Source organism: Arvicanthis niloticus, chromosome 6 (assembly GCF_011762505.2).
Source record: "Arvicanthis niloticus isolate mArvNil1 chromosome 6, mArvNil1.pat.X, whole genome shotgun sequence".
Taxonomy (NCBI): domain Eukaryota; kingdom Metazoa; phylum Chordata; class Mammalia; order Rodentia; family Muridae; genus Arvicanthis; species Arvicanthis niloticus.
The window spans coordinates 458,074-470,182 of NC_047663.1; the positions used below are offsets into that span (position 1 = coordinate 458,074).

The following is a 12,109-nucleotide window of genomic DNA, read 5'->3' on the forward strand; positions in this document are numbered from 1 at the left end:
GCAAAACCTTGCTTGCTCTTGCGAGAGAGCGTGTGGTTTGACCGCCGGCTTATTTCCCTAATAAACCTCTGCTGTTTGCATCCAAGTACGGTGTCTTGCGAGAGTTCTTGGGTGGCCGCGATTTCCCGAGGCTTGAGTAAGGGTCTCCCTAATTTGGGGGTCTTCATTCCAACTTGTACTTCCGAGTGCCTAATAATCTGCCTTTTATATGTCTCACTTCTAAGCCACGCCTCTAAGTTACGCCTTTAAGTCATGCCCTTGGGCCTTGTCTCTAAATCTGATCTCTAAGTCACACGCTTAAATCACACCCCTTTAATCTCACACACCCAAAGAAAGATCCTGGGTATCTAAAGCAAGATGTTATCAGAGTGTGCTCAGCTGTTGTAGGCTGATGTAATCAAGTCTGTTTTCAGGGTATATGGCTCAAGATGGCTGCAAGGATGATAGCTGCTTTCTGTCGGCTTCCCACAGATGATGTAACCATGGAAGAATTTTTGTAATGTCAGAGAGACTACAGAAAGATCAAAGTATAGAGGAAGAGGCTGGAGAGATATCAAAGCAGTTCAAATCACTTGATGCTCTTCCAGAGGATCTGGATTTGACTCCCAGTACACCCGCCGTGATAGACAAAGCTGTCTTCTGGACTCTGTCCACACCGAACAACCTCAAGACCCACCCACCCAAACAACAGGCAAAACACTCAGAGACCTAGAAAACTGGAGCAACAAAAAACGTCAGAATCACACAGCCAATCCAAATTACCTGTAACCAGATACTACAGATAGGTCCTCATTTACATAGAAAGAATTGACTCATGGGAAATGATAAGCAAAGTTGCTCACCACAACTATAAAATGACTCTTCACAGCTGGGCATACTGACGGGAACCTGCCTCCCATGCTTATGGTAGAAAGCACAGGTATTTTTCTGTAGTCTTTCCACAGCAAGTCCATGACATAACTGTCTGGCAGATTATACTGAGATCTGTTCTTGCTTTTTCTTTTTGAAAGATTTTTAAGGAGGAACATGGCACACATGAGACGTTCCTACAGTCATGACAGAGACCACTCTGATCTTGAGCATTCTAGAAGACAATACTCTTATGGTGACACCTTGGAATCACAAAATGGGGACCAAGAGAAACACAGAGAAAGAGACCGAGACAGAGACGCAGATCGTCGGAAACGGTCCCGGAAATCTCTGTCTCCTGAAAGAAGGAACCCAGACCGAGGAGTAACCCCGAGTTCTACTCAGGAAGAACCTGCCTCGAAGAAGAAGAGAGATGAGCTGGATCTGCTCCTCACCCGCACTGGGGGAGCATATATTCCTCCCACAAAGCTCAGGAGGATGCAGGAGCAGATTACAGATAAAAACAGCTTAGCGTACCAGAGGATGAGCTGGGAGGCTCTGAAGAAGTCAATCAATGGTCTCATCAACAAGGTCAACATCTCCAACATCAGTATTATTATCCAAGAGCTCCTTCAAGAGAACATCGTCAGGGGGAGAGGACTGCTGTCCAGATCTGTTCTGCAAGCACAGAGTGCTTCTCCAATCTTCACTCAGGTTTATGCGGCTTTGGTGGCAATCATCAACTCAAAATTCCCACAGATTGGCGAGTTAGTCCTCAAGAGACTAATTCTGAATTTTCGGAAAGGATATCGAAGGAATGATAAGCAACTTTGCCTGACTGCTTCCAAACTTGTGGCCCATCTTATAAACCAAAATGTGGCACATGAGGTTCTGTGCCTGGAGATGCTCACTTTGCTCCTAGAGAGACCAACGGATGACAGTGTTGAAGTAGCTATCAGCTTCCTCAAGGAGTGTGGTCTCAAATTAACCCAAGTGTCTCCAAGGGGAATCAATGCCGTCTTTGACCGCCTCAGAAACATTCTACACGAGTCTGAGATTGACAAAAGAGTCCAGTACATGATTGAAGTGATGTTTGCTGTGCGGAAGGATGGATTCAAGGACCACCCCGTCATTCTGGAAGGACTTGATTTAGTGGAAGAGGACGATCAGTTTACACATATGCTCCCCCTGGAGGATGACTACAATCCAGAAGATGTCCTTAACGTTTTCAAGATGGATCCTCACTTTATGGAGAATGAAGAGAAGTACAAGGCTATTAAAAAAGAAATCCTGGATGAAGGAGACAGTGATTCAAGCACAGACCAAGAAACCGGAAGTAGTGAGGAGGAGGAAGGAGAGGAAGAAGGAGAAGAAGGAGGACAAAAAGTAACTGTTCATGACCAAACAGAAATCAACCTAGTCTCATTCCGCCGCACAATCTATCTTGCCATTCAGTCAAGTTTAGACTTTGAAGAATGTGCACACAAGTTGCTGAAGATGGAGTCTGCTGAGAGCCAAAGGAAGGAACTCTGCAACATGATACTTGACTGCTGTGCCCAACAAAGGACCTATGCAAAATTCTTTGGCTTGTTGGCTGGGCGGTTTTGTATGCTGAAAAAAGAATACATGGAATCATTTGAAAGTATATTCAAGGAACAGTACGACACCATCCATCGCTTAGAGACAAACAAATTGAGAAATGTTGCTAAGATGTTTGCTCACCTTTTGTACACAGATTCGCTTCCATGGAGTGTTCTCGGATGTATAAAGCTGAGTGAAGAGACCACGACATCGTCTAGTAGGATTTTTGTCAAGATCTTCTTCCAGGAACTGTGTGACTACATGGGTCTTCCTAAACTGAATGCAAGGTTAAAGGATGAAACTCTTCAGCCGTTCTTTGAAGGACTGTTACCCCGAGACAACCGACGCAACACCCGGTTCGCTATTAACTTCTTCACATCCATAGGCCTCGGGGGTTTGACGCATGAACTTCGAGAACATCTGAAAAATACGCCCAAGGTCATTCATTTGTAGGCCGGAAACCAGAGCTGAGCAAAAGAAGCCAGCCCTGACATTCCTGTCTTAGCCTGTTGGTTTAAGGGCATTAGAGGCACAACATGAGCAGGGGGAAGTCTGAGCCTCCAGTTCAGTGGAATGTTTGTTGTGACTCCGGGTAGGAGCATTCCCTGCTCTGGAATAGAAACTTGCAGGCCAGCAGAACCTAAGGTTGTGTGTGGGCACAGGAAGCAAAACTTTCCCTAGAGGGTCATCAGGAGTTAGAGTGAGTGGAACTATTTTCACGTATGAAAATGTCACTGATAAGTTGGGCATAGTGGCTCCAAGACTGTATCTCAACAGAGACAGAAGGACTGATGCAAGTTAGAGGCCAGAATGGAGGACAAAGTAAGACTGTCTGAATGAACACACCTACCCCACCAAATAAGCAAATAAAAAAAAATAACCATTACTAAACTTTCCTGTGTAGAAATCATTTCTCTAATTATATTTTATTCTTGTGTACATGGGCACTCCTGTGCCATACATGCATGTATTTGAGTGTGTGTGTGTGTGTGTGTGTGTGTGTGTGTGTGTGTGTGTGTGTGTGCTGGGTGCACTTGCTTGGGGACATGCATGGGATTGAACCACTGTGAGTTCATCTGTACTGAGGGCAACCCTCAGGAGCATCTAAAGTGAGACAAACCAAGTGGGAAGGGGGGAGCACAGTTCTACTGATTCCTTTAAAATGCATTATCTAGCTTCTAGCTTCTAGGTGACTAACTCGAGTCTTAAAATTCCTGCCCTGGTAGTATCTGTTCCTAGGTACCGAAATGAGCATGGCGCAGTGCATAACACACCCATGTTTTGTTAGGCCCAGCAAGCTGGCCCTTGGACAGAGTCAGAACTTCTGAAGCTTTCTTTAGAGGCCTGAGTTCCCATATCCTCTAGGCCGTTCAGTAGTCTTGGGAGGACCTGCTGAGCTTGTGTAGGGAACATCACCCATGCCTGTGGGCAGGTGCCTTTGCCTCCCTCCCAAGCACAGCACACCTCCTCCCAGTCTTCCAGCCCACAACATGTGCTCCCTGCAAACCACCCTGCCCCCACCCCAACCTTCCCCTCAACTCCCAGCTAGGGAACTTCCATTGACTTGCTGCCACCACAGGGGATTCAGACACCCCACAGATAACCTGGCAGCATCCACCACATTGGCTGTGCAGAAAGCAGGGAGGGTGTGGTTTTGCCTACTCATGGCAGGTCCTCCACTGAATGCAATTCCTGTGTGTCCAGGCCAGCTGGACAATCAAGTGGGGCCCCTAGCCCCTGTGGAGAGGACTGAGATGCATGAGAAGATAAGGAGGCACAGCAAGTCAAGAAGTCTGATCAAGCAAGCAAAATTTTTATTGTTCACATGGGTTATATACAGGAAAACAGGATATGGAAACAGGAAAGGAAAGAGGGCTTTGCAGGTAGAGGAAGCTGCAGCTGTGGGGTCTAACTAAGTTATTCTCACAAAGCCTTGCCGTTACCAGGGGTTCTAAAAAACATCTATCTAGCAGGATGTTGTCTCAATCTAGCGATCAGGAGGAAGGGTTACTAAGGTGGGTTGCTATGAGGCCTTGTTTGAAGTTCTGAGAACTGACAAGTGAATCATGGAAGGTAAGCAGAAGAATAGTAGATAGGAGAACCAAGGGTGAGTGTTTGACAAGAGTAAGGCCTTGCCATGGCTTTCCACACCTGCGGATGCCAGAAGAGGGAATAAAATTCTCTGATATAGGTGTTTGATAGGTGCCATGTTGTTCCTCTGAGACATCAGCAAATGTTCTTAACTTACGAGTCATCACTTGAGCTGCTGGACTCGGCTGTTGTCTTTCCAGCACATGTGCTGTATTAATTGGATTGGGTAATCTCCACCTGAATCATGAAGTCTATGGAGATGTATAGAGACATGTGCAGGAGATGGCCATGCTAAGCAGCTGAATGTCTACGCAGGGATCTGGTGTCCCCATTGCTCTCTATGGGTTCAGGATGATGACCCAGCATCACTTATTTTCAATGTTGGAACAGACCTTTCTGAACTCTCATCTAGGATGACAATGTAGATCAGGCACATCTGATCAAGTACCAAACTGACATTATCTTCCTGGAGTACGTGGTGTGGTAATGAGTTCTTTTTGACAACAAGAGAAGTATCTTAATCTAAGCTGTGCTGGGAGAAAAATTCAGAGCAGCCCCAGGGCATGGAAAGCAACACCAGCAAAATGTTTCTCCAAGTATGGAACATATGAGGGACACTTGGAGCTGCCCCTTATGCTGGCAACCCAGGACTTTTAAAAGGCCAACATCCAGTAAGGTATGGTAGAATCTTTGGTTACACTCTGTCATAGGCACCCTGGTCATTATGAACTGACCCCGACACAGAAAGAACCATCTATGTACACACTGGCATTTTCTATCTGAATCACAGTAAGTAGCCTGATCCTAGTTATGCTTTACTCACCTGGGGCTGGAGGTGGGGGGATTGCGGAGGGTGGTTCTCAGAGTCCTGTGTAGTTGCTTTGGTAAATGCTACCAGATGGACAGACAAACCTAGCTACCTCTACTAGCACATTTTCAGGTAGACAACAGTTTAATATCAGCATTTCCAAGACTAAACTGTCTGTCCTTAGTGCCTAGTGTTGTCTGATTTGTATCTTCTCTTTGTCAGACAGCTAAACATTCCCAGTCTTGAAAACATTCTTTCAGCCATGCTCAAGAACCAGTTTTGGAATGGCCAAGTCCACAACTGAGAGTCTTCATGAAGCCTGCCCTGTAATTGTTTTGTTGAATGGGGATATAGGCATGAAATATAACTCAGAGGTAGAGTACTTCTCTAACATGCACAATGCCCTAGATACAATCTTAGCCCTAGGGGATTTCAGGGGAGAAAAATTAAGAACTCAGTTACATCTGAGTTGTAGCCTACAACCAAAGAAGTGTCTCTATAGAGGCATTTATGTCCAGCCTCCCCACATCTCCGTCCTTGAATTCCGTTATTTTCTTGTTTATTTTTATTAAGGCAAATCTTCATCCTTGGATGGAAAAAATATGTTCAATATTAGAAAACCACAGGTATAATCTATATTTAGAAATGTGTATATTGGGAGAGAGAGAGAGAGAGAGAGAGAGAGAGAGAGAGAGAGAGAGAGAGATTGATTTAGGTATGGATATGTTTTCCAAAGGTCATAAATACAGACAATGAACTTAAAAATTTATGAAATACCTTGGTTGAAATATTCAGAGAACAGGATGTGTCAGCAGGAAATGATTCTTTCAGCCAAGTCTAGAAACCTGAGTTACTTCTTTGGAGCCCACAAGGTAGAGAGAACCAAACTCCCACAAATGCCCACTAGTCTTCAGTGTGTGTGTGTGTGTGTGTGCAGAATCCCATGTGCATCCATGAGCCCACCATAAATTTTAGAAGAATGACCCAAATGATCATGGTGAAAACAACTGTTAAGGAATCCTGCAGATATGTTTTCCAATGTCTCATGACCCCTTGATGGTAACACTGTAATGGTTGGAATGTAGAGGTACTGTTTTCTGCTTACTGTGAGTTAGACCAAGACATCTCAGTAAGTAGGGGCAAGGTGGCAAGACAGACCCATGGGTGAGAGAATGGGGTTATTAACTGCTCCTACCAGCGTCCTGAGGGCATGATTAATAATCAGAGAAGTCTAGCACAGGCCAGACCACCAGGTCATCAAGTGATGGTCTGGGAGATAAGCTCTGGGCCAGTGTCCTTTAGCTACACCCAGCAAGTTTACCCTGACCCAGTCTAGAATTCTCAGCAGTGAGAAAGAAACTGTCTCAAAAGGAGAGAGGAAAATCTCAGCCAAGGGAAAATGTCCTAAAATGAGGGTAAGTGGAAAGACTGAATGTCCCCATCCTCAAGGGCAGCTCAGGGATAGCTCCAAGCTCAAGAATTCTTCCTTGGGACCATGAAGATATTTACTCTGACCAATGAAGGGAGGGGGCTTACCAGTTCTCTGAAGTTTGGACTAGTGAAGGTTGGATCTCCATGTGATATGTGTGTGGGGGGGTGCAACCTTCAGAGTTTCTAAATCTGAGTCTCAACATCATATGATATGTTTATAAGAAGATAAAGGGGGGATGTGTTCTATGTAGGTGTAGTCAGGTATGAGGGAAGGGGGTGCCTTGGCAGCCCGTGCTGAGTCATCCCTTCCACCTGAGGGACCAGCCATATGACAGTATAGTATAGAATATAGTTTATTTAGGGCATGGAGAAGGGACTTAAGAGGGTAGAAAGGGAGAGAGAGAGAGAGAGAGAGAGAGAGAGAGAGAGAGAGAGAGAGAGAGAGAGAGAGAGAGATATTGGTATGAGCAGGTGGAGAGAGAGTGGGCAGGGACATGGGGAGAGAGCAGCAACAGGAAAGCAAGAGCAAGAGAGGAGCAACAGAGAGGAGGGGCAAGCAGCCCCTTTATAGTGAGTCAGGCAGTCAGGCATAGCTGGCTGTTGCCAGGTAACTGTGGGGCAGAGCTTAGACAAAATGCTAACAGTGTGTGTGTGTGTGTGTGTGTGTGTGTGTGTGTGTGTGTGTGTGTCTGTGTGTCTGTGTGTCTGTGTGTCTGTGTGTTCAGACAAGCTCATGCTGCAGTGTACATATGTGGATCAGAGGAAAACTTTGAGGTATTGTTCTCCTTCCACCCTTCCATGGCTTCTGGGATTGAACTCAGCAAGTACTGACCCACTGAGCCACCTCACTGTGCACTTCTCTTCACTCCTTTTGTCTCTGTTCCCAGGCCTGTTGCTTCCTGGTTATTCTCAGGAGTCAGTAAGTTGATTGTTGCAACAATACATCTTCAGGTTGAAGCAGTGGCAAGTGTGATTCTGTTCTCCAGCCCACCTCTCCATCTTCTAGGTACAAGTAGAAGTAGGAAAAGATACCTTGTGACAAAGTCAGTCTCCACTGAAGGAGTGTCAAGAAAGCTGCCTCTTTATGTTGTTTTTTTTATTTAAAAATAAAATGAAGGGCTTCAGTGTTGGTTTAATCAGTAAACCATTTGCCATGCGTTGGAGAAGAATCCAGAAGGTAATTGTCTGGGAAACCAATGAGGCTAGAAGAGGCTGGAGTGTTGGTCTCCAAAGAGGAATGAACCTGAGCACCCAGAGAAGGTGAGACCATTGAGGGACAGCATCATCTTCAGCACAGCCGGTGGCTCTGACCCTGTTGGAGGATAGAGCATCAGGTTCCCAGGCTGCTTCTGAATCATATTAGAATGTAATCTCCTTATGGAGTTGAAAGGGGGACGTGAAGCCTGACCCTCCTTTCATCTCAAGGGTGAGCAGAAAACACTGGTCAATACAGTCCTTGCAATGAACCAGGGGATATCTTGTGATTAACTAGTTTCTAAGTAAGTGTTGGGCTAAAAAGGTCATCTGTAAGTGAAAGCAGTCCACCTAGCCGTAGGGCCCCCTTAGGGCTCATACTTCACAGGGAACCTGTCTGCATGCCAGGAATAGCCTGTAAGATTTGAACCTAGGCAGGTAGGTGGGTACCAGGTGCCAGCCTGGGCTCCTTGACTGGGTTCTGTTCCTCAAGAGGAGATAAAGAGCCAGGAAGGGAGAGTGAGTCAGGCCAGGTGGTCAGGGGAATCTTGCAGCTTTTAATGACCAGCAATCAGCTTGCTTCAGATTTCACAAACAGACAGACTAATCCAAGAAGTACAGACTATATCATTTTATTTCTGGATGTGTTTTTGATTTTTTCATTTCTTGTCTGAGGACACAAGTTTAGTCACAATTGGAACAAATTTATTTTTATTATCAGCCCTGTAACTCTAATTCAGAATCTAAAGAAGGTCTCTGTCAAAGCAAACACATTTATTATATGGCAGCCTGCTAAACGCAGGCAGTATTTGCAGTTTTAAAACACTCCAGACAGAGAATGTCTGACCCAGTCTTTTTATGAATGGCAAATACTAATCTGTAGCTTCTTTTATCTTATCATCATCTATACTGTAAAGTGAGAAAAGGCTATTTTAATCAATCTATCTTATTTTCATCAATTCACTGAGTTCTCTTCCTCCAGGTATGGCCTGTATGACTCCCTCTCTTTAAACTACATTTCCAGAGAGCTCTGAGTGTATTGTAAAATAGACTTAGAATCTGTTACTAAGTATTCTGGCCTGTCAGAGTTTGTTAATTGTGTCTGTTTACTCTGCAGCAAGGATACTGTTTGAGATTGCTTAGGGGCAGGTACCCCAAGAATATTCCTGGAGTCTTGCCCTCATTTAGAAATTCCTAGCTTTTGCTTATCTGAGCTTATCACTGTCTCCAGGGCATAAGAAAGACTTCCAATGTCCAGATGAGGTCATTTCTCTAAAAGCAGAAATAAGTTTAGGACTTTCCTAAAAAGACTCAGACATAATCTTCTTGGGAAGGTGGAGTATAAAATGAGTCATAATACAGAAAGTCCACAAGCATGCAGCATAGAGATCAAACCCCAAAAGTTAGACAGAATGACAGGGATCACAGTGTTTGGCTCAGCTGTGCTCGAACCGTGCCACAGCTGTGCTGGCTTCATGGCTTTCGCCATTGCAGTGGCTATGGCTGTGCCCGGTGGCATGCCATTTCCTAAGACTGAAAGTTCCAACTTCTGCACTAATGATACTTAGGATCAGCAGTCCTTTGTGACAGGGACCCTGTGGGAAACCTTGTAAGACCTGTCACTACTCACTAGGTGCTACTAGCCACACCCTACACCCACTTGTGATAATCAAGTGTCTCTAGATGTTACCAAGTAGTCCCCCAGTTGAGAACCCCAGTTTAGAGGGCCAGGTATGGTTCACACCTTTAATTCCAGCACTCAGAAGGTAGAGGCAGGCAGATCTCTATGAATTCAAAACTAGTCTGGTTTACAAACTGAGTCCAGGATACCTAGGACCCTGTTACACATTGAAACCCTGCCTTGAAAATTAAAATAAACAAACCCCAAAATACCACTAAGTGGGTAGAGAGATGTCTCAGCAGCTAAGAGCACTGACTGGTCTTCTGGAGGACCCAGGTTCAAATACCAGCATCCACTTGGCAGCTCACAACTGTCAATAACTCCAAGATCTGACAGACTCATGCAGGCAAAACACCAATGCACATACAATAAAAATAATATTTTTAAAATAGCACTAGGTATGGAAAAAAGGAAAGAAAAAAACCCTGTTCAATAAGAGAAATGTGAAAACCAAGGTGGAATCCAGCACTGTTAAGAAAAAGACAGAGGCTGGGGATTTAACTCAGGGAATCACCTCTGTAGCATACCTGAGGCCCTGGGGTTTAGTCCCCACTATGTTGCTGAACAAAATCTCATTAGTAGCAAGAGCACAATAGAAGGGAATCTTCACAGCACTGCTTTTTGGAGTGGTTACATAAGAATGAGGGTTAGAGAATTTTGTAAAACATTTTGCTTAACATCAGCTCCTCCCCCCCCCCTTAAAATATTTTCTACAAGTCCTGGCGAATTTATGTGCCACCTCCCCCAATTACTCTCCTTTCATAAAATGCAGGAAAGACTACAGAGCACATTACTATACACACACACACACACACACACACACACACAGTGAAGAGTAAATGGAGAAATGAGAACAAATCTTCACCTGACTTTACAGGGAAGCCTGTGCTTTCATGTGATGTCATGCATTAAATCTGTAGGTTTCCCTACTGAGCACAGACATGTTTATGCAGAGTGTGGGTGCAGAACACAAGGATGTTGAACAAATACATATGAAAGTCTTTTATTTAACATCTGAACTACAGGCTGCATGAGATATTTTGTGCCGAGTAGCACTGGCTCCTTTGCCTCTCAGAGTCTTCCCTTGGAAAAGACGGCTGCTTCCCTGCTAGTCCCTCATCTTCTGTGCTGATTTACTCTTCCTTGAGGGTCTTCACGGTAGAACAGCAACATGGTTTTATTGCACTGTGGGCCACTAGTTCTTTATTTCCATGGCGATTTATTTTGCTTTATATCTCACACCAGTGCTGTCTAACAGAAATAGGGTGCGAGTCATACTTGCCTAATTTCAAACTGTATTTCTTTCAACCCAAGGACAATCACTGTAACATTAAAATCTTTAATTCTATTTCTGATTCTAAAAAAAGCAGCACAAATCGAACTTGTGCCAGCGACATTTCAACTATTGAATAGCCACAGGTGCGTGGTAGCTGCCGTGCCAAAACAGTTTCAAACTCTGGTGTTTTCCCAAATGCCACCATGGGAGGTCAAAAAGCCAAATGGTTGGTGCTACTGTGCTGTAGATACAGGCCAGGGAACCTGCTCAACGTTAATGGTGTCATGTGTCATTCTGTCAACTACAACATCCTGCTATTCCCAGAAACAAATCAAGATGACTGACACACACCAAATGTTTTTGATTGAGTTTGATCTTAGTCTCAGTCTGACTGGAGGCCTTCTGGGGATGCAGATGTCAATGGCTGACTTCGGGTTCCTTGCAGTTACAGATGGCTCCATCAAGGGAGGGTTTCATTGTATGAGCTTTGATAAACCACAGCTGTATCACAGAACATCAGGATCAGGACTCTGCCTAGTATAGATACAAATTCTGCAAAGGCAATCTTTCTGATAAGTTTGGAAGGCCCTGGCCCCGATGCAGCACCTCCTGCCTTGTCCTTTTCCCTCCCCACCACAATGACTCAAGATATATAATCCAGCCCATCTATTTCAATAAGTGAGCTGTCCTCCGACAGTCTCCTGTGGGGTTCATGCCTGCTGTACTCACTGTAGCTCGAGGTCCTGCTCCCCAGCTCCTCCAAAGGTGCAATGGCTGATGGGCACAAGGAACCCACAGCCCTGCAGTTTGCTTCCAATAAACTTTTTCTGTGTGTTGGATGGTCTTGTTCGATGATTTTATTATACCAACTTACAAGTTCGAGGGGATTGGATGCCTTTTTCTGATCCCCGCTGGCACCAGGCATACTCAAGGTGCACATATGTGAAAGCAAAATGCTGGCTTTATCTTCATGGCATTTGTCTCTATGGAGTTGAGTAGACCCAAGCCTGATTTAGGCAGGAGGCGGTCCCCCTCTTGCCTTGCTCTCAGAGTGTTGCCCCGGGTATGACCAATGCTCTGCCATCCCTTATCTGGCTTGGGAACCCACATCTTCCCTTTTGTTTTTTATAATGTGGCCTTATCATCATGTGTCAGCACAGTCTATGGGAATAGTTTGATATTGTACCAGGACTTGGTT

The 12,109-nt window shown here is 44.9% G+C and overlaps 1 pseudogene; it reads left to right on the top strand.

Annotated features, from left to right (window-relative positions):
- Positions 1 to 1,054: 1,054 nt before the first annotated feature.
- LOC117711843 (pre-mRNA-splicing factor CWC22 homolog pseudogene) lies at positions 1,055 to 2,935 on the top strand (annotated as a pseudogene).
- Positions 2,936 to 12,109: the final 9,174 nt, after the last annotated feature.